Here is a 21,666-nt window from a genome sequence, read left to right on the forward strand (position 1 = left end):
CACATCTAGGAATTGAACCAGGGCCAGAAAGCCATCTGGATGGCAAACAGCAACATGAGAAGAATTTTAAATAGCTTCAGCTGTAGAAAAAGCACCGCTACAGGCTCGGGACCTTTTAACTATTTGCCTGCTGCTGTCATTTTGAAAATAAGAGATAATACCCACAATTTAAAAGAGTGTGTTACCAACACTGGATTTTCTCCAGTCATTTCAGGACTTACTATTGTTGTGCACAAAGGTTTAACTTTGCTTTGCAAAGTATTTATTTATTTTAAATTTTTTCCCTTGGTGACCAGTTTTCCTCTTTAGATATCTAGCCCTGAATGACAAAATGCATCTGTGAGGAGCTTTCATTTCCCCTTTATTATTGACAGAGAAGCAGGAGTAGGTAGCCAAGGATAATACAAGGGTATCTGTAGTCACTGGAGTCTTCTCTCTAGAGGGTACAGTAAGCCAGGAAAGGGAGGCTGACAGTGTCATTCAGTGCAAGGCATTGAACAAAGAGGAGGAGAGAGGCTAGCTCAGAGGCAGAATTCCTACCTAGTCCTGAGTTCAATTAACTATTTATTTACTAAATATTCACTCTGTTATAGGCACACCACACATTTGACTGAGGAAAGATAAGGTTTAAAAACTAAAACACTGGGCTGCTCTTCCGGAGGACCTGAGTTTGATTTCCAACCCCCATGTGGCAGCTCACAACCATCTATAACTCTCTAGTCCCGGGGATTCAGTGCCCTCTTCTGGCCTCTGTGGGCACTGCACACATGGCACACAGACATTCATGCAGACACTTACTGGATGTTAAGTGGAGTCACGGCTCATCTGCTTCCCCGGGAGGGTGTTCCTTCTTATATGAAGGAAACACGTGAGAGGGTAGGTAAGGCTTAACTGGCTCACGGCCTACAGGAGCCGTAGATGAGGATGACTACTGGCAAAGAAGACTGTAGGGAGAGGGAGAGTATCTGCTGTCCCAAGGAGGTGGGATGGTAAGGTGAAGCGGAAGGGCCATTAGGAGCAAGCATGGCAGGTGAGTGGAGGCAGCACCCTCTGAAGAGAATCAATGCCGTTTTCACGGGGCCTACTTAGTGTATGTCTGTGTTTGTGTGGCTGTGTACACCCTTAATCCCAGCACTCCAGAGGCAGAGGCAGGCAGGAGGCCAGACTTGTCTATATAGTGAATTCCAGGCAAGCCAGGGCTACACAGTGAGACACTGTCTCAAACAAAAAATAGATAAATTAATTAATTAAACAGTCATATTTTCCAAAGAATACAGACTATTTAAACAAGTTCTTAATTTAATAGTTCAAAACCGGTTAGCATAGTACTAATATGTTTGCCAACAACTTGCATAAAGGCATAATCTCAGATTTATTTCATGTAATAACTTCTATTTGCTATAAGATCGTAAGTAAATGTTGTTTCTGTGTTTTAGTTTTTTAGACAGTGTCTTAGTATGTATCCCCAGCTGGCCTCAAACTGGCAGCAGTCCCCCTGCCTCAGCCCTGAGTACTGAGATTACAGGATGGGTTGTGATTCCTGGCTCCATGATGAAGCCTGCATCCAGGGTCATGAAAAAGCTAGTGAATTGTGACAGCTGACTGTGGTAACAGAGCCGGTAAGGACCACCAATTACAGCCTGAGTTCCTACGACATGGGAAGTGAATGGAGATGCCTGGAAACTCTTCGCTTTTGTCACTAAGGAAATGCTCACATGCTATAAATCTTAAGAGTATGGTTTCTTAAATATATTTTTCTTTACTTTGAAAATTATTTTTACTGGGCTGGAGAGATGGCTCAGAGGTTAAGAGCACTGGTCGATTTCCCAGAGGTCCTAAGTTCAATTCCCAGCAACCACACGGTGGCTCACAACCATCTGTAATGAGATCTGGTACCCTCTTCTGGCCTGCAGGAATACACGCAGGCAGAACACTGTATACATAATAAATAAATGAATCTTTAAAAAAAAAAGAAAGAAAGAAAATTGTGTCTATTTTGTGTGAGCATATGGGGGGTCACATGTGTACATTATGTGTGAACAGCAGAGGACAACTTACGAGAGTTGAGCTCTTCCTTCCACCATGCCGGTCTCAGGCTTATCGGGTTTACTGACAAGCACGTTCACCCACCGGGCCATCTTGCTGGCCCTAGAGTATGGATTCCCCTCCCATCTCCACCCAACCCTGGCTAAGACAGGGTTTCTCTGTGTAACAGCCATGGCTGTCCTAGAACTTGCTTTGAAGATGAGGCTAGCCTCAAGAGATCTTCCTGCCTCTGTCTCCCTGAATGCTGGGATTAAAGGACTATGGATTCTTAAACATTTAAAACTGGGGCTTAAGGAATAAGATAACTACACCACTGTCACTGTGACAGACTTGGAATTGTGGTGGGACACCAGGTAAGCCAAAGATTCCAGCTTCGTGTGAAGTTACAAGTGGCTGTACATGGAGCTCTATATGAAGCTCTCTCCACGGGAATGCAAAGTGGAAACAACTGCACCAACCTCAGGTCAGGAATGTGCAGGATGACTGCAGCCTGCATCATCTCATTCTCCTTCCAATGGCAACAAATAACGAACAGCAGCCACAAGTGGAAGAAAGAGATCACTCCATAGCAACTGCTTCTTGAGTGAAAACAGAGGCACAGTCTGCTGGGTTTGGCCATTATTAATTTTCAGTCTGTTACAAATGATCTTCACTGATTTAGTCAAACACACGTAGTGGCAAGGCTATGATTAAAACCCACAATCATTAGTCACAGGTAGTCTAATATCAAGTGTTTTCCTTCTCTGTCCAAAGAGGAAACAGAATTATCAGTAAGAGTGTAGAGACTGTCACCATGATGCCAGCAAAGCCCTTGCTTCTACCCCTGGCAGAATCACCAGCATCCTCTCTGGGCATTGCTTTGCACTCTGTGTTTTAGAGCACCTCCCCACCCAACCCCCATGGAAATGAACACAGTGACAGTTCTCCTCTTTTAGCCCCTTCTGAGAATTACTGTTGTCACAAACAGCTGCAGAGGCACAATGAATATGAATCTGACTTAAGGCAGACATGAAATTAGGCAAAGGGAGAAAGGACATCAGAAGCCTTAAGTATTTTAAGAAATGCAAGATCATTAAGACTGCAACTCAGGCCAGGCAGTGGTGATGCACACCTTTAGTCCCAGCACTCGGGAGGCAGAGGCAGGCGCATTTCTGTGAGTTCGAGGCCAGCCTGGTCTACAGAGCGAGATCCAGGACAGGCATCGGTCAGAGAATAGGCACAGGCAAGAGGCTGAGTACATGTGGTGTTCTTCCTGATGTAAATAAACAGGAGGAGACCCGACGAGAAATATTCAACAGGTGTGTACAAAATAATTAGATGAAGCATGTTTTAGGGGTAGGGATATAGCTTAACAAAAAACCTAATTTCAACTGAACATGAGCCGAAGCACACAACTTATACCATTGATAAGCTATAAGTTAACGGGACTATATAAAGAAATATGAATCCAACATAAAAAGCAAAAAACCCAGAAATTTACCAAAGCCCAAATAACCCAAAAGCTTACAGGTAAAACTGCTTAATGTAATTATTCACTACAGAAATGATGACTAAAACCACAATCAGGCCAGTGGTTGCTCACATCTTTGGTCTCAGCATGGGAGGCAGAGGCAGGGGGATCTGAGTGAGCCAGAGCTACACAGTGTCACCATGTCAAAATAAAAACCAAAAACAAAGAAACAAAATCCACTGGTATTCACAGATCACTGTTAGCAGGTGAACAAACTAACTCATTCTTCTCTAAACAGAACATCAAAAACTCCATGTTCTTATTCTATGACACTCTCATCCAAGAATATCAGAAGCACATGAACATTTAAGCTAAAAATTTTCATAATAACCAAAAGAAGTCTCAACTCAAAACATACATCAATAGAGCAAGAAATTGTACAGAATTTTTCATAATATGGAAAAATAATTAAATAAATACAACTATATACACCACCATTAATGAACCTCACAAGCACTGTTAAAGAAACAGAAAAAGGGCCAGGCATGGTAGCTCACATCTGTTGTATCCACAGTACTCAGGGGCCTGAGGCAAAAGAATTGCTACTCAGTTTCAGACTAGTTTGGAATAATGTGAGACACTGTTTCACTTAAAAAAAAAAAAAAAAAAAAAAAAAAAAAGGAACAAATGCCATAAGACTCAATTGACTTAACTCTAAGTAACAGTTGAAATATCATTAGAGATAGGCATGGCGGCTCACTTAGGAGGCTGAGAAAGGAAGGTCACTGCTGGTTCCAGGCCACAAAGTGAGTTCCAGGCCAGCCTGGTTACAGAGTAAGACCTTGTCTCAAAAAGCCAAAATCAAAACCACTGGGAATGGTGATACACATCTTTAATCCCAGCACTCAGGAGGCAGAAGTAGGTGGATCTCTGCAAGTCTGAGGCCAGCCTGGCCTACAGCCAGCTGGGGCTACACAGGTAGCCTGTCTCAAAAATTATTAAGAAAGTAAATATTATTAGAGATGCAAAGACAGAGTAAGATCATAAAGACATAAAAACAAACTAAGGAAATGAAACAAAATTCAGGGCAATGTCTCTTGCAAAAGGAAGCAGCGGAGGAAAGCACTAATATTGCCCAGGGCACCACACACAGGTCCTATTTTCTCCGTAAGTTGAAGTCTTCCCGGCATGTCTCCTTTCTTCTTGTGTGTGACGTGCATGTGTGTTTCTATCTGAAAGTGTGTGTACATGGAAGGCTCATTTAAGAGTCTTCCTCCATGGCTCTCCATCATATCCCCTGAGACAGTACCTCCAATTAAACCCCAGCTCACAGGTACAGCTGGGCTAGCCAGCTTACATACGGGATCCCATCTCCACCTCCAAGTGCTGGAATTACAGGCAGCCTGAGGTCCACCCAGCATTTCCTGGGTTCTGGGGTCTTCTTTAATCACCGAGCCACTTCCCGAGCCCCACTGAATGTTTTTATGCATGCAAATGTTCACAGTGACAGCAAATGCAAGGTGAGGCATGAAGAGTCATGTGATGGGAGCTCATTCTCTAGTCCACTCAGCCTGTGGTCTGTGTTGGTGTTCACAAAATCAAACTCCAGCCTGCTCTGGTCCCTGCAACTGTGCCCTCCCAGCACTGTTCCCACCTCTAAATTCCTACCATGCACCTGTGTAGCTGCTTATTACAATTTTTGTCTTTCTCTCCAAATTTTAAGACAGAAGACAGGTTACAGACTATAGCAAGGCCTTGCTTGTATCCTACTAATTGTTGTTTACAACACCACTAATGGTACCTGAGCTCCAATAAGGCTCTGGGCTCAATTCCCAATACCACATACACACAAAGTCTGGATTATGAAGCATTTCAGATTAGGAAACTCAATCTGTACTATCCATTTTATAAAAATTACACTTAGAATAATATCCAATGTTATGAATAGGATAACCAGTAAACTTCGGGCTGGAAAGATGGCTCCTTAGATAACAGCACTTCCTGTATAATCCTGAGGACTGGAGTTAGGATACCAGCACCCCAACAAGCCAGCATCACTGCGTATCAGTACCCCAGCTCTGACAAGGATGGAGATGAGGGCTGCCCAGACTTGATGGCTTCAAGCCTATCTGTCAAAGTGTGAACCTCACACTCAGGAAGAGACTGTGCTGCAAAGGAACAGATGGAGAATGACAGGAGACCCGAAGTCTTCCAGCTGGAATGTGTGCACACAGGCTTATAGACTCCCATACATGCGCGTTTATAGTCACACAGTCAGACACAGGCACATACACAAGTCTTTAAAAAACAAAACAAACACCTTTGGGGCTGGAGAGATGGCTCAACAGTTAAGAGCATTTGTTCTTACAGAGGACCACAACTGTCCACAACTCCAATTTCAGGGAATTCCATATCCTTTTTTGACCTCCATAGGTACCAGGCACATGTGTAGTGCACAGAAATACACACATGGGAGCAAAATAATAAGATAAATTATCAGACAGTGGTAGCGCATGCCTTTAATCCCAGCACTCAGGAGGCAGAGGCAGGTGAATCTGAGTTCAAGGACAACCTGATCTACAGAGCGATTTCCAGGATATCCAAGGCTACACAAAGAAATCCTGTCTCAAAAAAACAAAAAATAAAAGAAAATAATCTAAACAAACAAACCTGGACCAGTGAGATGGCTCAGACAAAGGTGCTTACAGCAGCAGCAGCAGCAGCAGCAGCAACAGCAGCAGGGAGAGACAGCCAGAGTTTGATCTCTGGAATCTACTTAAAGGTGGAAAGAGGGGACCAACTGGACAAAGATGCCCTCGGAATACATGAGAGTCATAGCCTGTACTCACTCCCCCACACACACACACACTGATGATGATGATGATGATGATGATGATGATAACAATAGATAATACAATTTTAAGAATGCCTTAACCTAAGCTTTCACATAAAGCTGTAAGCATGTACCAGCACGGACTATTCGGCACCCTCTTCCACTGGAAAACTGGACTGAGAACAAGGCAGACATTTATGCTGCCCTTTATCTACTACTTCCTCTATCGTGTGGCTGTCAAAAGGCTAAATGAGATTCTGGCAACATAAAAAAAAAACAGTTTTGAAAGGTCATGCTATGCAGACAGTCACAGCTTTCATAGTGTCCTTACTGTCTAAGGCAGACTACATGACAATCTGACCAGTTATGTTCTGAGTAAAAGCAAAACGCACATTGCCATTACATTATCAAAGGACCAGAACTGTAGACACTCAATAATATCTTTATGAACATCATTTCCAACTGTATAAACATCCAGTGCATATTAGTGAAACGGATCCTGGAGCAAAGAAACAGAACTGGAGGTAGTAACCAGCTCCCCCAAACTCTGGCAGGCAGGCTGAAACTGGACCACTCTGTTCACTCAGGGTTTATAAACATAATAAATTTTCAAATTACAACAGATCAACATCAGGCCTGGTGGCACCTGCCTATAATCACAGCACTTAGGATGGGGAGACAGGAGGTTCAGGAGTTCAATGTCATCTTCGGCAACACAATCACTTTAAAGCCAGCATGGACTAAATAAGACCCTGTCTCAAAAAACCAAAAACATGGTGGTGAATGCCTCCAATGCCAACGTTTGGGAGGTAGGGGCAGAAGGATCAGGAGTTTAAAGTCAGCCTCAGATACAGAAGAGAATTAGAGACCAGACTATGCTATGTGAGACCCTGTCCCAATAAGCAAAAAACAAAATCACAAAAAACAAAAAACAAAACAAATTTCAAATGCGTCATTTTCCAAGGAGCAGCATAAAAGCTATATTCAGCTGGAGGTGAACTTGGTGGCAGAGCACATGCTTAGCATGTGTGAGATACTAGGTTAAAGCTGTAGCACCTAGAAAATAACACTAACACCGCTCACAGACATGGTGGTGCACGTCTCTAATGGCAGCACTCCGGAGGCTGAGGCAGTAAAACAGCCCTGAGGTAAGGCCAGCCTGGGCTACAGAGTGAGCCCATATTTCAAATGAATAACCCCACATTGATCGTTCTTTTCTAATTAGCACATAAAGTAACAAGTTTCCTCATGGCATACTCATGCACAGGTATTGAGTTCGGACTGGCACCCTGACATACACCCTGCTCCACACCCACCCTATGTTTCCACCCTGTCTCTGCCTGTTCCCTTCCGCTCCCGGTATTCCCCTCTCCACTTACAGATCATGTGTTGTATTACTCTTCCTGACTCACCCTGATCATTCTTCAAAATTTCCCTAATTTGATCGCTTCAAAAACCTGTCAGCCAGGCATAAGTGGTGCGTGATTTTAATCCCAGCACTCAGGAGGCAGCGACAAGCGGATTTCTTTGAGTGTGGAGCCAATCTACTCTAAGAGTAGTTTCAGACCAGGCAGAGCTACATGAGTGCGACTGTCTCAAAAAACAAAACAAACAAACAAACAACCCAAATAAATGGGGCTAGAGAGACAGCTCAGTGATTAAGAGCACCAGCTACTCTTCCAAAGGATGCGGGCTTAATTTCCAGCATCTACATAGCAGCTCACAACTGTCTACCACTCCAGTCAAGCATGCAAGTGTTGCAAGGGCTTACATGCATGCAAAACACCCATACGCATAAAATAAAACAAACAGTTGGTAAAGTTAAAGCTATGTGGTAAGAGCACTTGCCCACCCATGGTTCAATCTCCATTATTGTCATACACCAAAAAGGGCAATAAATCAGTAAAAGTTATCTAGCTTCTTCTGAAATGTCCAAATTGTGTGGCTGGAGAGATGGCTCAGAGGTTAAAAGCATTTGTTGCTCTTCCAGAGGACCCAAGTCTGATTCCCACCACCCTCATGGTGGTTCACAATTGGCTGTAACTCCAGTTCCAGAGGCTCTCACGCCCTCTTCTGGCCTCCACAGGCACTGCACATACAAACATTCAGACAAAGCACTCAGACATATAAATAAAAAATAAAATAGTGTTCAAACTCATGGGTTAATAACAGCAGTCTGGTTTTATGTTTGCTTTTGTTATCTGAGCTAGGAATGGCCTTGTGCTCTCAAGAACGCTACCACCTGGTGAATCTTTATTTAAAACAACAACAACAGAAACACCTTTATCCAGTAGCAGTGTCTCACGCCTGTGGTCCCAGGACTCCAGACTCAAGAAGCTCAAGTCCCAGGCTAGCCTGTGCTATCTGGGCAGTTTCAGGCCAGCTTGGACTACAGTTTCAAACAAAAAACAAAAGCAAATAAACCAACAGAAAACCCCTCTGTATTAAGCAGCCCTCAGTAGGCCCTCAGTCTACCTTAGAGAGGCTAGGCCTGCCCGCATCCAAACCCTGTCTCCCAGATTAGAAAAAAAAAAAGTGAACTAATACTCATACTTTCCTTCTATATTCAACTTGGTAAGAGACTAAGAAATAGAGTCTACAAAACTGGACACTTACCTCAAAATAAGAGCCCCCATTTCAGTCTCTTAGGAACATATGACATTACTTATGTTAAAAGTGAAGTACTCATGAAGCCTTTTTTGGGTTAGAAGATAAACTGAAAAAGAAAAGGGAGAAGACAAAGCATTAATCAAGATGGATAATGTTAAGTGTTTACTGTGTGTGCGGCATCTGACTGCTTACTTATAACCACACACACTTAATAAACAGGCTGAAGATCTAACACAGTTAAAAAACTTTGATGTTGAGGATCCATGCTTCAATGTTCTCAGCTTTGGACCATTTTAAAAAAATCTCATACCTTTCCCTTATTAGTAGGTTTATACATTCAGGATCGAGTCTAACTAAATAATTTATAGGATGCAGTACAAAAAAGAAATGCAAGGCCCCTCAGGCCAGCCAAGGCTACGCAGCAAGGCCCTGACTCAAAAAAAAAAAAAAAAAATTTATTTAAAAGCAACAACAAAATGCAAAATGCAAGCCCCTTTCCAAGATGGTTCTACAAGGAAACACGTCTAAACCCAAAGCAAAGCTTAGAGGATAAGAGTGCAGACGAACAGAGTCCACCTGTCTGTCTGCATTCCGGTGGCCCATTACCACTGTAGTTCAGAGGCCTTGGAAAACCATCCCACAGGAAAAACCAGCTTAGCCAGGATGCTACCACGAGGTGTCCCCTGACCACTGAGAGGGAGAAGACACCGGTGACCCTTAGCTCACTACAGATGTCAAGGCTGACAAGCACCCGATCAAACAGGATGTGAAGGCTGCGTTGGCTCTGACGTCACCAAGGACAACACCTTGGGTCCAGCCTAAGGGAGGAAGGCAGCATCCGTTCAACTGGCTGCTGACAAGGATTCTCTGGACACTGTCAACAAAGCCGTGACCACCACAATCAGCTGGCTAATTCTAAATGCAAACCTTTCATCACCATAAGAATACTTAGTGCGGGACAAAGAAATTTTTAGTATTGCTATTTCAGAGGACACAAGTTTGAGTACCAGTACCAACATCAAGCAGCTTACAAATTACAAAGCACCTGTAACTCCAGCTCTGGGGAAATCAAACACCCCCGGCCTCTGTAGACACCTGCATTCATGTGCACACACCTACTACATACAGGTGTAAATGTAATTAAAAATAAATTTTAAACCAATTTTTAATAAGTCAGGCATAGTGGCTCATGCATTTAATCCTAGAACCCGGGAGGCAGGGAAACACGGATCTCTGAGTTTGAGGCCAGTCAGGGCTACATAGTTGAGACCCAGTCTCAAAAATGAATGAATGAATGAATGAATGAATGAATGAATCGATGAATAGTACAGAGCTACTCGTTCAAAAATTAAGAATCTCAAGACAGAGGATAGCTTAGTATTAAATTAAGCACAGTTCCTCCTTAAGTAAGGAGTCCTGGTAACTACACAGATTACATCCCCATGATGTCAGCTACAGTCAAGACACAAATTCAGGGTATGATGGAGCATGTTTTTAATCCCAGCACTTGGAGGCAGAAGTATCTCTGAGTTTGAGGCTAGCCTGGTCTACATAGTGAGACCCTATCTAAAAAAAGCAGAAAAAGACACTAACTCTCTATTAAGTGAACAAGTATTATCTGCACAGCATGGTGCAACATCCCTGTAATCACAGCACTTTGAAGTGGAGGCAGGAGAATTATGATTTCAAAGTCATCCTCAATTACATAGTAAATTTGGAGCCAGTCTGACTACACGAGACCCTATGCCAAAACCAACAAAGCAGAGTCAGTGTTTATCCTGCCATTCCCCACTTCCCTCAGACTGGAAGTTGACCCCAGCACCTCACTAGGAAAATCCCCTACCCACTACCAATAGGCTACCTCTCCAGTCCTGTTTGCACTCTTTAAGACAGTAAGTAGCTCAATACATTTCCAAGGCTTGACCTGAACTCACTCTAGCTCAAGCAGACCTTGAACCTACAGTCTTAGTGCCTCAACCTCCCAAGTGATAGGCTTACAGGCATGCACTAACAGTCTTAATTTCATTTTCTTCACACAAACACACTCTACTTTTCGGTTTTTAAAAGCAGTGTCTCATGTAGCCTATATGACTTTGAACTCCCCATACATATATACCTGAATGAACATGCCAATGTACACACTCATGCCACACACACAAATGGCCCCTAAGCCCCCTTACTTTTGTCCAACTTAGCATGTGGGGTGTAGCCTGCTTTCTACAATGAGCTAAAATTTACCTGTTTTCAAACATAGGAAGCTGGGAATAAGATTTTAACAAAATTCTCTAGAACCCAGTTTCTTCCTTATATATATAACTTATTTTAACATGTTCATTGGTGTTTATCTGCATGTATGTCTGTATAAGGATGTTAGAAGCCCTGGAACTGGAGTTCCAGACAGGTGTGAGCTACAATGTGGGTGCTGGGAATTGACCCAGGATCCTTTGGAAGAGTAGTCAGCGCTTTTAACTGATGAGCCATCTCGCCAGCCCCTAGAACTCAGTTTCTTAAACTATGGGTAATGACTCCATATAGGGTTTTTCTGGGGAACACAGAAAAACTGGCAACAGTAAAAGGTCTGTAAACATGCAACCACCAAATATTAATTGGAAATGACCTAATGAATCGTAGGTGTTTCTTCAGCATGCACTGCGTTGCATCAGGAGACTGCTGCAACCCTGGGTCTGGACAAAGCAAGAGTGCTATGCAAGGCACCCAATGTCATCATGCTGCCTGAAACAGCTCAACACAAGTCTCTAACTGCACACACAAGGCTTTCTGCTCTTATTAACATAATGATTTAATTATGGAAACAAACACTTTGAGTTATTTCCTACTGTTACTCCTCAGAAAGTTAAGTACCAAATTAGTATAACCTTAGATTGTGTTAAAATGTTCTTTTCTGTCACCAGGCATTGGTGGCACATGCCTCTGATCCCAGTACTGCGAGGCAGAGGCAGGTGGATCTCTGTAAGTTTGAAACCAGTCTGGTCTACATGGAGAGTTCCAGGACAGCCAGAGCTACACAGAGAAACCCTGTCTCAAAAACCAAAACAAAACAAAAGTTCTATTTAGGTGACTGTCACCAGAATACATTGTACACATGTATAAAGCTGTCAAAAAAAGAAAAGAAGTTTATTTTTTAATTGCTTTTTGAGTTGCTGTCTTGAGTTTCATAAGAAATAGATACATAGATTTTGGCTTGGGACTAGAACATGAATTTCAACAAACTTTTAAGTGGCCCTATACATACTTCTGATATTAAAAATAAATAAGTGCACAGGGCAGTGGTGGTGCACACCTTTGATCCCAGCACTCGGGAGGCAGAGGCAGGTGGATATCTGTGAGTTTGAGGCCAGCCTGGTCTACAGAGCAAGTTCCAGGATAGGCGCCAAAACTACACAGAGAAACCCTGACTCAAAATAAATAAATAAATAAAAATAAAATAAAATAAACAAGCACATCCACCTGTTGTTAATGAAATTTTGCTTTCATCTTAATACATAAGAAAAGTAACTGTATAACAAAGAACTATTTTAAAATAAACACTATTATCAGTAAATCTTTGGTTTGTATAGCTATTCCACATGCCTATATACTGGGGGTCATGTAAAAGTATCTTGGATGAAAAGTCCCAAAGGGAAAAGTACAAGAAGCCTGCTCTACATTGAGTAAAAAGGGAGTCATTAATCAAAACAGCAAGAAGCCAGGTATGGTATCAACAACTGTAATCCCAGTACAGGAATGTGGTGTGTTTGAGATATATAGAACCCTAGTTCAAAATTAAAAAGAGGTAAATTTAGGTCCCAAGAAGTTAGCTTCTTATTAGGTTCTAGCAACTGATATTTACTGAATTGTAATTAAAACTAATTTTAAGATATACTTTAACTGCTAGACATAGTGTGAAAGTCTGCTGTCCTGCCACTCAAGAGGCAGAGGAGGGTCATTGCAAGCTTGAGGCCAGCTAGGCCTACAAAGCAAGTTTCAGGTCCGCCAAGGTTACAGTGAGAGCCTGCCTTTAAAAAAGAAAAATGTTATGCGCACGCCTTTAATCCCAGCACTCGGGAGGCAGAGGCAGGCAGATCTTTGTGAGTTCGAGGCCAGCCTGGTCTACAAAGCCAGTTCCAGGAAAGGCGCAAAACTACACAGAGAAACCCTGTCTCGAAAAACAAACAAACAAACAAAAAGAAAAATGTTATTAAAAATTTTTTCTTGCTCTTTTTTGTGGTCCTACCCAGGGCCTTGAACATGGCAATCAAGAACTCTACTACTGGGTTGTACATCCCGCCCCATTAAAATTATTTTTAGTGGCCGGGCGGTGGTGGCGCACGCCTTTAATCCCAGCACTCGGGAGGCAGAGACAGGCGGATCTCTGTGAGTTCGAGGCCAGCCTGGGCTACCAAGTGAGTCCCAGGAAAGGCGCAAAGCTACACAGAGAAACCTTGTCTCGAAAAACCAAAAAAAAAAAATTATTTTTAGTAATTAATATCTTAATCTTTTTAGTAATTAATATCATCTTAATAAAGTGCTCACATAAAAATAATAAACTAAAACTTTTACATTAAAACTTTTTTGGCCAAGCATGGTTATGCACATCTTTAATCCCGGAACTCAGGAAACAGAGATAGTTAGATCTGAGTCCGAGGCCAACCTGGTCTACACACAGTGAGTTATAGGCCAACCAGGGTTATATAGCAAGACTGTCTCAAACAATAACAAAATGTTTGTGTGTTGCTGTGGAAGAATCCTTCTGTACACTGTGGATATATGTTACTCTCATTCGTTAATAAAGAATTGACTGGCTAGTAGCCAGGCACTAAGTATAGGCAGGGCGGCCAAACTGAGAATTGGGGGGGAAGAGGGGGCAGAATCAGTGGAGTCACCAGGAGACAGAGTGGGCAAGACATGCTGGAGGACAGGTAAAGCCATGAACCATGTGGAAATACATAGATTAATAGAAATGGGTTAATTTAAGTTGTAAGAGCTAGTTAGTAATAAGCCTAGGCTACCAGCCAAACATTTATAATTTATATTAAGTCTCTTATGGTCATTTGGGAAAGACTGCTGGGACACAGAAAAACTCTACCTATAGTGTGTTTTATACAACAGGGTTTCATGTACCCTAGGATGACCTCAACTCCATGTAGCTGAGGACGAGGTAACTCCTGATCCTTCAGACTCCATCATCCAAGTGTTGGAGTTATAGGTAGGCTCCACCATTGTGGAGACCCACAGAGGTTTCCTAGTGAGGGCTTACTCAGGGTCCTAGAATCTGAGCTTGCTTTACCCATCAGAGCTGCATAAAGGGACGATTTGACCACAGGCCTGGTTACCAGGTGTTTGGAAGGGTCTATACTTGGCTGTGCGGTATGCTTTGATCTAGCAAGGGAGAGGTCTTTTGCCCTGCCCCTTGGCATTGTTATAAAAAGTCCTTTTGAAGCGGCAAAAGAGACTGTTGGATTTTGATCCAGGTCCTCCGGAAGCTATCCTGTGTTTCTGGCTTTCTCCTCTTCACTATCTTTCTATCTAAGTTTCTTCTCCCTCTCTCCTCCTCATAGGAACCCTTTAAAAGGTGGCAGCTGGCCTCCTACACACCATACTTAGCTACAATTTTTTATTTTTATTATTTATGTGTATGAATGTTTTGCCTACATATATGTCTGCACAACACATATGTGTGGTGCCAAGGAGATCAGAAGAGGTTGTGGGATTTCCCCAGATCTGGGATTTCCCCAGATCTAGGAGTAGTGAGCTGCCATGTGGGTGCTAGGAATCAAATCTAGGTCTTTTGGAAGAGAAACCAGTGCTCTTAACCACAGAACCATCCCTCCAGCTCCTAAAACGTTTTTTAAGGAAGGGTCTCACCATGTAGTCCTGAAATAAACCACCAGGTTGGCCTCAAACTCAGGGACATACCTACCTTTGCCTCCTGAGTTCTGGCATTAAAGGTATGTGTGCACCATGCCCAGTGTACTGTGACTCTCAACCTTCATTAGCTTTGCATCCTCAATGTCTCACACAGCATGAACACATCCTCTTAACAAATGCTCCATGAAGAAATTAAGAGAGGAAAACACTCACATGTTCTAATGTTCAAAGTGTGTGGATGAAGCACACATCCCCACAACCAACAGAAATGTACAAAAGAAAACTCGTGATAAATCAACAGCGATGCCAGAAGGAGAATAAAGAATACATTCAGACCTGGTGTGACACAGTAGGTCAGACCTTCAAAGTTCTACCCTACGGCAACAAGGAAAGCTGATCCCAAAAGGCAACTCCACTCCAAACACCCACAGCTCCAGTCCTCTGACTGAAAAAGCATCCACCTCGGCCGGCACGGAGACAATCACACCACTGTTCTTAGAGGGTGGGAGGGGCGGTGATGAGGAGGTAGGGAGAACACCAGTGACTGGTGACTAAGAGAATTCAAGTATCTGCAGTCTACGAAATCCATGTGGATTGGAAAATTTCGTCAAAATGTGGTGATAAACAGGGCTGGAGTGTAGGTCAATGGAGGGGGCAGGCGTGGCCCTGAGCTCAATCACTACCACCCAAAATAAATTAGTGTAAAAATTTGGGCTAGGGATCTACCACAGTGGGAGAGTGTGTAAGGCTCATGCTGTTCCATTCTCACTAACACACACACACACACACACACCCCAAAATAAGCAAATACATGTGGCCTACTACCTTGATCAACCAATATACCGAGATGTGTTCACTAAATATCTGAAGAAGCACGTGTACCATGGAGAAGAAACTATTGGTAGTAAGGACCCAGGAGATTGGAGCAAGATGCCACACTAGTGGAGAGACTCACAGGAGATGCTCAGCTTCCCCCGCGGCCACGGCAGCCTTCGCCACGGCTGCCGGCTTCAGAGCTCTGCGCCGCCACTCTCAACAGTAAAATGAAGGCCCAGTGCAGAGGCTGTTGTGATTTTCAGAAAGGCTCTTTAACTCATGTACCAGAAAGCTTCAACCCCTTGAACAAATTTGGTATCCCAATGATTTGAATCCTAATCAGTCAGTTCACTGATGGTGAATATCATGTTGGAAAAGCATCCAATTATGGTTAGATCATTTACAAACAAGCTAATACTGCTACCACATTTTCCTTATTACATCTAATTACTTACTTAATGTCTGTATGTGCACAGACACATTCACAGATTTTTCTCTTTTGCTGCTATACATGCACTAGTATCTCAAGTAAATGAAATATAGATGTTTCCGAAGGAAATCTTAATTTCTGGGCTGGGGAAGTGACTCAGTGATTAAAGTGTACTTGCTGTGAAATCATGAGGACCAAAGTTTGGATCCACACATGCAGACACATACAAATAAACACTTTTTTTTAAAACCAGGGTTTCTCTGTGTGTAGCCTTGGTTGACCTAGAACCAAATAATGTTTTTTAAAACTTTAATTTCTACTGGGTTTCCTGTTGTATACTTAAGAACAAAACACTTGGGATGTAGTCAGAGAATAAGAAGTTTAACACTACCCCATGCTACAGAATGAGATCGTGTCTCAAAAACACAAAACCAAGTATGTCTGCAGTTCCTTCTTCCAAGGCAGTGGTTCTCGACCTTCCTAATGCTGTGACCCTTTAATACAGTTCCTCATGTTGTGGTGACCACCAGCCATAAAATTATTTCATTGCTACTTCATGACTAATTTTGCTACTGTTATGAGTCGTAATGTAAATATCTGGTATACAGGCGATCTGATATGCAACCTTTCACAAGGTCAGGTGATCCCCACCACCCTGTCCAGACCACAGGCTGAGAACCGATGTTCCAAGGTCTGCCGTAAGCAGCCTCTAGAAGATCTGAAGAAGGTGGAACACATCTGTAATCCTAACGCTTAGAAGGTGGAAGCCGGAGTTCAAAGTCAGCCTCCGCTATTACTAGAGAGTTTGAGATCAGCCTGGGCTACAAGAAACTCACAGGGCTACAAGAGACCCAGTGACAATAAAAGTTTTGACAATAAATAAATAAATAAACAAACAAATCAGTAGTATGAGGTCTATCTGCATCGATTAACTCGAAAGAACCAATAATGTCTACATAGACTGAGAGAAAGATGTTAACAATTACAAGCACAGTGTTGGGGGTTGCTTTTTTTTTCTAATACAATCTTCAGTGATATTTTTCAGATGTAAAGAGAAACATACAGGGCCATCACTGCTGTATTCACTCTCCCACACTCCGCCTAATGGAAGATCCAGGCCCAGCTGAGACCCAGCGTGGTTATGGCTAGGACTGAATGATGAGAGCTCTGAAACTCAGGAAAGCCGAGAAGAGACCAAGAGCACGTGAAGAGCTATAGTAGCTATGAGAAAACCAAGCCCTTAGGAGCTGCTTTCTGGGCTCAATCACCCTGCTGTGACATACACATTTTGGGTCTTGACCACTCCCTCCGGAAAGCAGACACTAGAATTTCCAGGGTAGATCATACAAATCTTATCTTAGCTGGACATGATGCCTATGTGCTGCATCTGAGACCTGATGGTTAAGTACCAGCAGCTGGGAGCATAGTGAGTTCTAGGCCAGCCCAAGCTACACAGTTAGACCCTGTCTCAGATAAATAAACAGAATTCAAGTCTGGCTTCTAGGGTATCTTCCATTAGTAGTCCAGTTTATACTGACTTATCAACTCCTAATTTTATTGCTTACATCTACAACCCCAGCCTTGAACCTTGCGTATATACAGAGTTTGAGACCAGTCTGGGCTACATAAACTCATCTCTTTTTTTTTTTTTTTTTTTTTTTTTTTTGGTTTTTCGAGACAGGGTTTCTCTGTGTAGCTTTGCGCCTCTCCTGGAACTCACTTGGTAGCCCAGGCTGGCCTCGAACTCACAGAGATCCGCCTGGCTCTGCCTCCCGAGTGCTGGGATTAAAGGCGTGCGCCACCACCGCCCGGCTCATCTCTTTTTTTAAAAAATATTTATTTATTTATTATGTATACAGAAGAGGGTGTCAGATCTCATTGCAGGTGGTTGTGAGCCACCATGTGGGTGCTGGGAATTGAACTCGGGACCTCAGTGCTCTTAACCTCTGAGCCATCTCTCCAGCCCATACACTCATCTCAAACACACACACACACACACACACACACACACACACACACGAGGGGGGGGCACACTAGAGAGACGGCTAAAGCACTTACTGTTCTTACAGACGACCTGGATTCAGTTCCCAGCACCCACGTGGCTACTTACCACTGCCTGTAACTCCAGTTCCGGGGATCTGAGATTGTCTTAGGAAACCATCTTCTGGCATCTGTCTTCTGACTTCCGAGGATGGCAAGCGCATACATGGTACACTAGCATGCATGCAGGCGAACACTCATACACATGCTCCACTTCTATACACACAGGCAAACGATCACATAAAATAAAAAACTCTAAAAGAGGAAGAGAGGAAAGCGGGACGAAGGTGGAAAGTGGGGAAAGAAAAGGAAAGAAGAGCCCATGAGATGGCTCAGTGGGTCAAGGTGCTTGCTCTTCTTGGCAGCCTGAGTTTAATCCCCTGAACCCACATGGTGGAGAGACCCAGCTCCTGCAAGTTACACACACACACACACACACACACACACACACACACACACACACACTCTCACACAGCAAATGAATAAATGTTTAAAAAAAGCAAAAACAAAAACCTTTATGGGGGCTGGAGAGATAGCCCAGCCCCACGCCAGGTGGCTCAAAATCATCTGTGACTCCAACTCTAGGGAATCCAACGCCTCTGGCTTCCACAGGCACCTGCACTTACACACGCATACCCACAGGCAGGCACGTACACCTACACAAAATTTAAAACAGTCAAAATAAATCTTTAACTAAAAAAAGCAAAGGAAAGGGAACCCCCTTATGGGCCTAGGTAGTATTGATGACAGATGTAATGTTAATACATCCTCTCCCTTCTCAAACATGAATGAGAGAAGAAAATGGTCTAACAGTGTAAATGTTTGCTCTATTCATCTTTTAAAGTGAGTAGTTTATCAATTACATTGCATGGTTTATCTATTGCAGTTTATCGGTATTCAACAGCAAATCTGTTTCCTTCCTCTGTCCAGTACTTTAAGACTAAGCTCAGGAAAGTCTCATATCACCCACAACTGGCAGCCTAGCAAGATTAAAAAAACAAACACTCACGGCCTTCTGACCCGAAAAACCTTTGATTTGTACACGCTTACTAGAACATTTAACTATGTTGACATGATACATTTAAGACTAGAAAGTTTTTATTTGCAGGGGGGGTGGCGGCAAGATCTCTCACTTCGTGGCCCTGGCTGGCCTGGAACTCACTATGTGGATAGCTGGAATTGCAGGTGTGAGCAACTTCATTGCTAGTTACTTATTTTAAAAAAGGAGAAGCAGCAAGGGGCAGGAGTATAGCTCAGAGTCAGGGCACTTATCTAGTATGTACAAAGCCCTGTAGGGCCTGTTCAGAAGTACTCTGGAGCAAACTACACTTAAAAAGAGACCAAGAAGTAAAGAGCTACAATGGCTACCAGAAAAGTACCACAAAAAATAAGTAGGTGATCAGGGTGTGGTAGTACATGCCTTTAACCTCAGCACTCAGAAGACAGATCCCTAAGAGTCTGAAACCAGCCTGGTCTGTGACGAGTTCCTGGCCAGTCAGGGCTACATGGTGAAACCCAGTATCAAAAACCCAAAATAAATAAATAAATAAACAGGAAGCTGGGTATGGTGCCTTATACCTGTAATGCCACCATTCAGGAGGCCGAGGCAAGAGGATTCCCCAAGCTCCAAGTCAACCTAGGCTACAGTTGAGACTTTGAATCTCAACAAAACAAAACAAAACAAAATCTCTTTTAAGACCTGAGGCTATAACTCAGTGGTCAAGTGTTTGTCTAACATGAATGAAGCTGCCCTAGGCTCAAAACAAGCATAGTCTTGATGATGATGGTGGTGATGATGATGGTGACGGCCTGGTATGGGTCAGCCTAGACTACACACCCGTCACTGGGGCAGGATAGTAGAAAATCAGACAGACCTAGGACTAGAGAACTGGCTTAGTGGTTAAAAGTACTGGCTCAGCTAGGGGTGTACATGCCTTTAATTCCAGTACTTGGAAATGCTGTGAGTTCGAAGCCAGCCTGGGCTACAGAGCGAGTTCCAGGAAAGGCTCCAAAGCTACACAGAGAAACCCTGTCTCAAAAAAACCAAAAAAAAAAAAAAAAACTGGCTCCTCTAGGACTCAGGATCAATTCCCAGCACCCACATGGCAGCTCCCAACCACCTGTAACTCCAGTTCCAGTCTCTCATGTCCACTTCTGGCCTCCATGGGCATTAGGCACACATATGATACAGACATACATGCAAGCAAAACACTCATACAACACATGTATATATATATATTTAATGTATACATGTATATAAATTATATACATGGGGGGGATCTGACTCTCAGAACCTGAGAGATGGCTCAGCAGTTAAGAACACTGCCCTTCCAGAGAACCTGAGTTTGATTCCCAGCACCCACATGGCATGGCAGCTCACAACTGTCTGTAACACTGGTCCCAGGAAATCAGATGGCTTCCTTGATCAGCTGACACAGTGATCCATAGACAAACACGCAGGCAAAACATCCTTACACATAAAATAGTATTTTGTTTTTACATCTGACTCTACACTTAAAACCTTTGCTCCATTTGACATGTAATTTCCTGAAATTCCAGTTTCCTCCAGTGGTGATGTCTTCAGTACTTTCATTAGAGAGTTGTTAGAAAATTACAGAGAAAGCACTTAGCACAGCCTGACATGTAAGCAAGCATTCAATAAATATCTGTTATTCTTAGTCTATCTAGCTCCATACACAGTAGGAAAGCCTTGGGAGTTTTTCTAATATGCTATATGCACAGTCACAGCTTTAAAACGCAAAGGCCGTAAGAGGAAGCTGGTGCTAGGTACAGAAGCGAGCATCGAGCATCGTTAATACCAGCCTAGGGAGGTAGAGGCAGGAGGATCAGGGGATGGAGGATGGGCTCAGCTACAGAATGAGTTTGAGGTCAGCCTAAACTACTTGAGACCTCGAGTCTCAAAAACTAAAACCAAAAGACAGGCCAGTGACTGGCTTGGCAGAACGCTTGCCTAGCATCCATGAGGCCTGGGGTTCAGTCCCTAGCACTTATAAACTAGACAAGTGTTGCTGCAATCCCAGCACTGAAGAGACCAAGACAGTCAAAATGCTGAAGCTCCAAGGAAGCCTGGACCACAAGGCGAGTACTAGCCAGGCCTGCCAGATCTACATACCAAGACTGTCTCTAACTCCTCACCTCCTCTATCCTGCTCCAAACAAAAACAAGTGACAAGTTGGATGACCAGCTCATCGTAAAGGCAGCATGAGAACCTTTCACCCAGAAGTTCCTCATCAAAAAAGACAGGGTGGTGGTGGTTCACAGGGAGGCGAAGGCAGAGGCAGGCAGAGCTTAGTGAGTTTGAGGCCAGCCTGGTATACAGAGTGAGTTCCAGGACAGCCAGGACTACAGAGAAACCCTGTCTCAAAAAAACAAAAAAAAAACAAAAAACAAAACAAAACAAAAAAGACATTAATAAGCCGGGCGGTGGTGGTGCACACCTTTAATCCCAGCACTGGGGAGGCAGAGCCAGGCGGATCTCTGTGAGTTCGAGGCCAGCCTGGTCTACCAAGTGAGTCCCAGGAAAGGCACAAAACTACACAGAGAAACCCTGTC

At 43.3% G+C, this 21,666-nt stretch overlaps 1 protein-coding gene across 1 annotated transcript in view; it reads right to left on the reverse strand.

The window, feature by feature from the left end:
* Pik3cb (phosphatidylinositol-4,5-bisphosphate 3-kinase catalytic subunit beta) overlaps positions 1 to 9,048 on the reverse strand; it is an 86,356-nt gene extending 77,308 nt beyond the window's left edge. The window contains exon 1 of the mRNA XM_059268422.1: positions 8,946 to 9,048. The gene's annotated coding sequence lies outside the window, so the exon portion shown is untranslated. The remainder of the gene's footprint in view (positions 1 to 8,945) is intronic.
* Between the last annotated feature and the right edge of the window lie 12,618 nt (positions 9,049 to 21,666).

This window comes from Peromyscus eremicus, chromosome 7 (assembly GCF_949786415.1).
Source record: "Peromyscus eremicus chromosome 7, PerEre_H2_v1, whole genome shotgun sequence".
NCBI lineage: Eukaryota > Metazoa > Chordata > Mammalia > Rodentia > Cricetidae > Peromyscus > Peromyscus eremicus.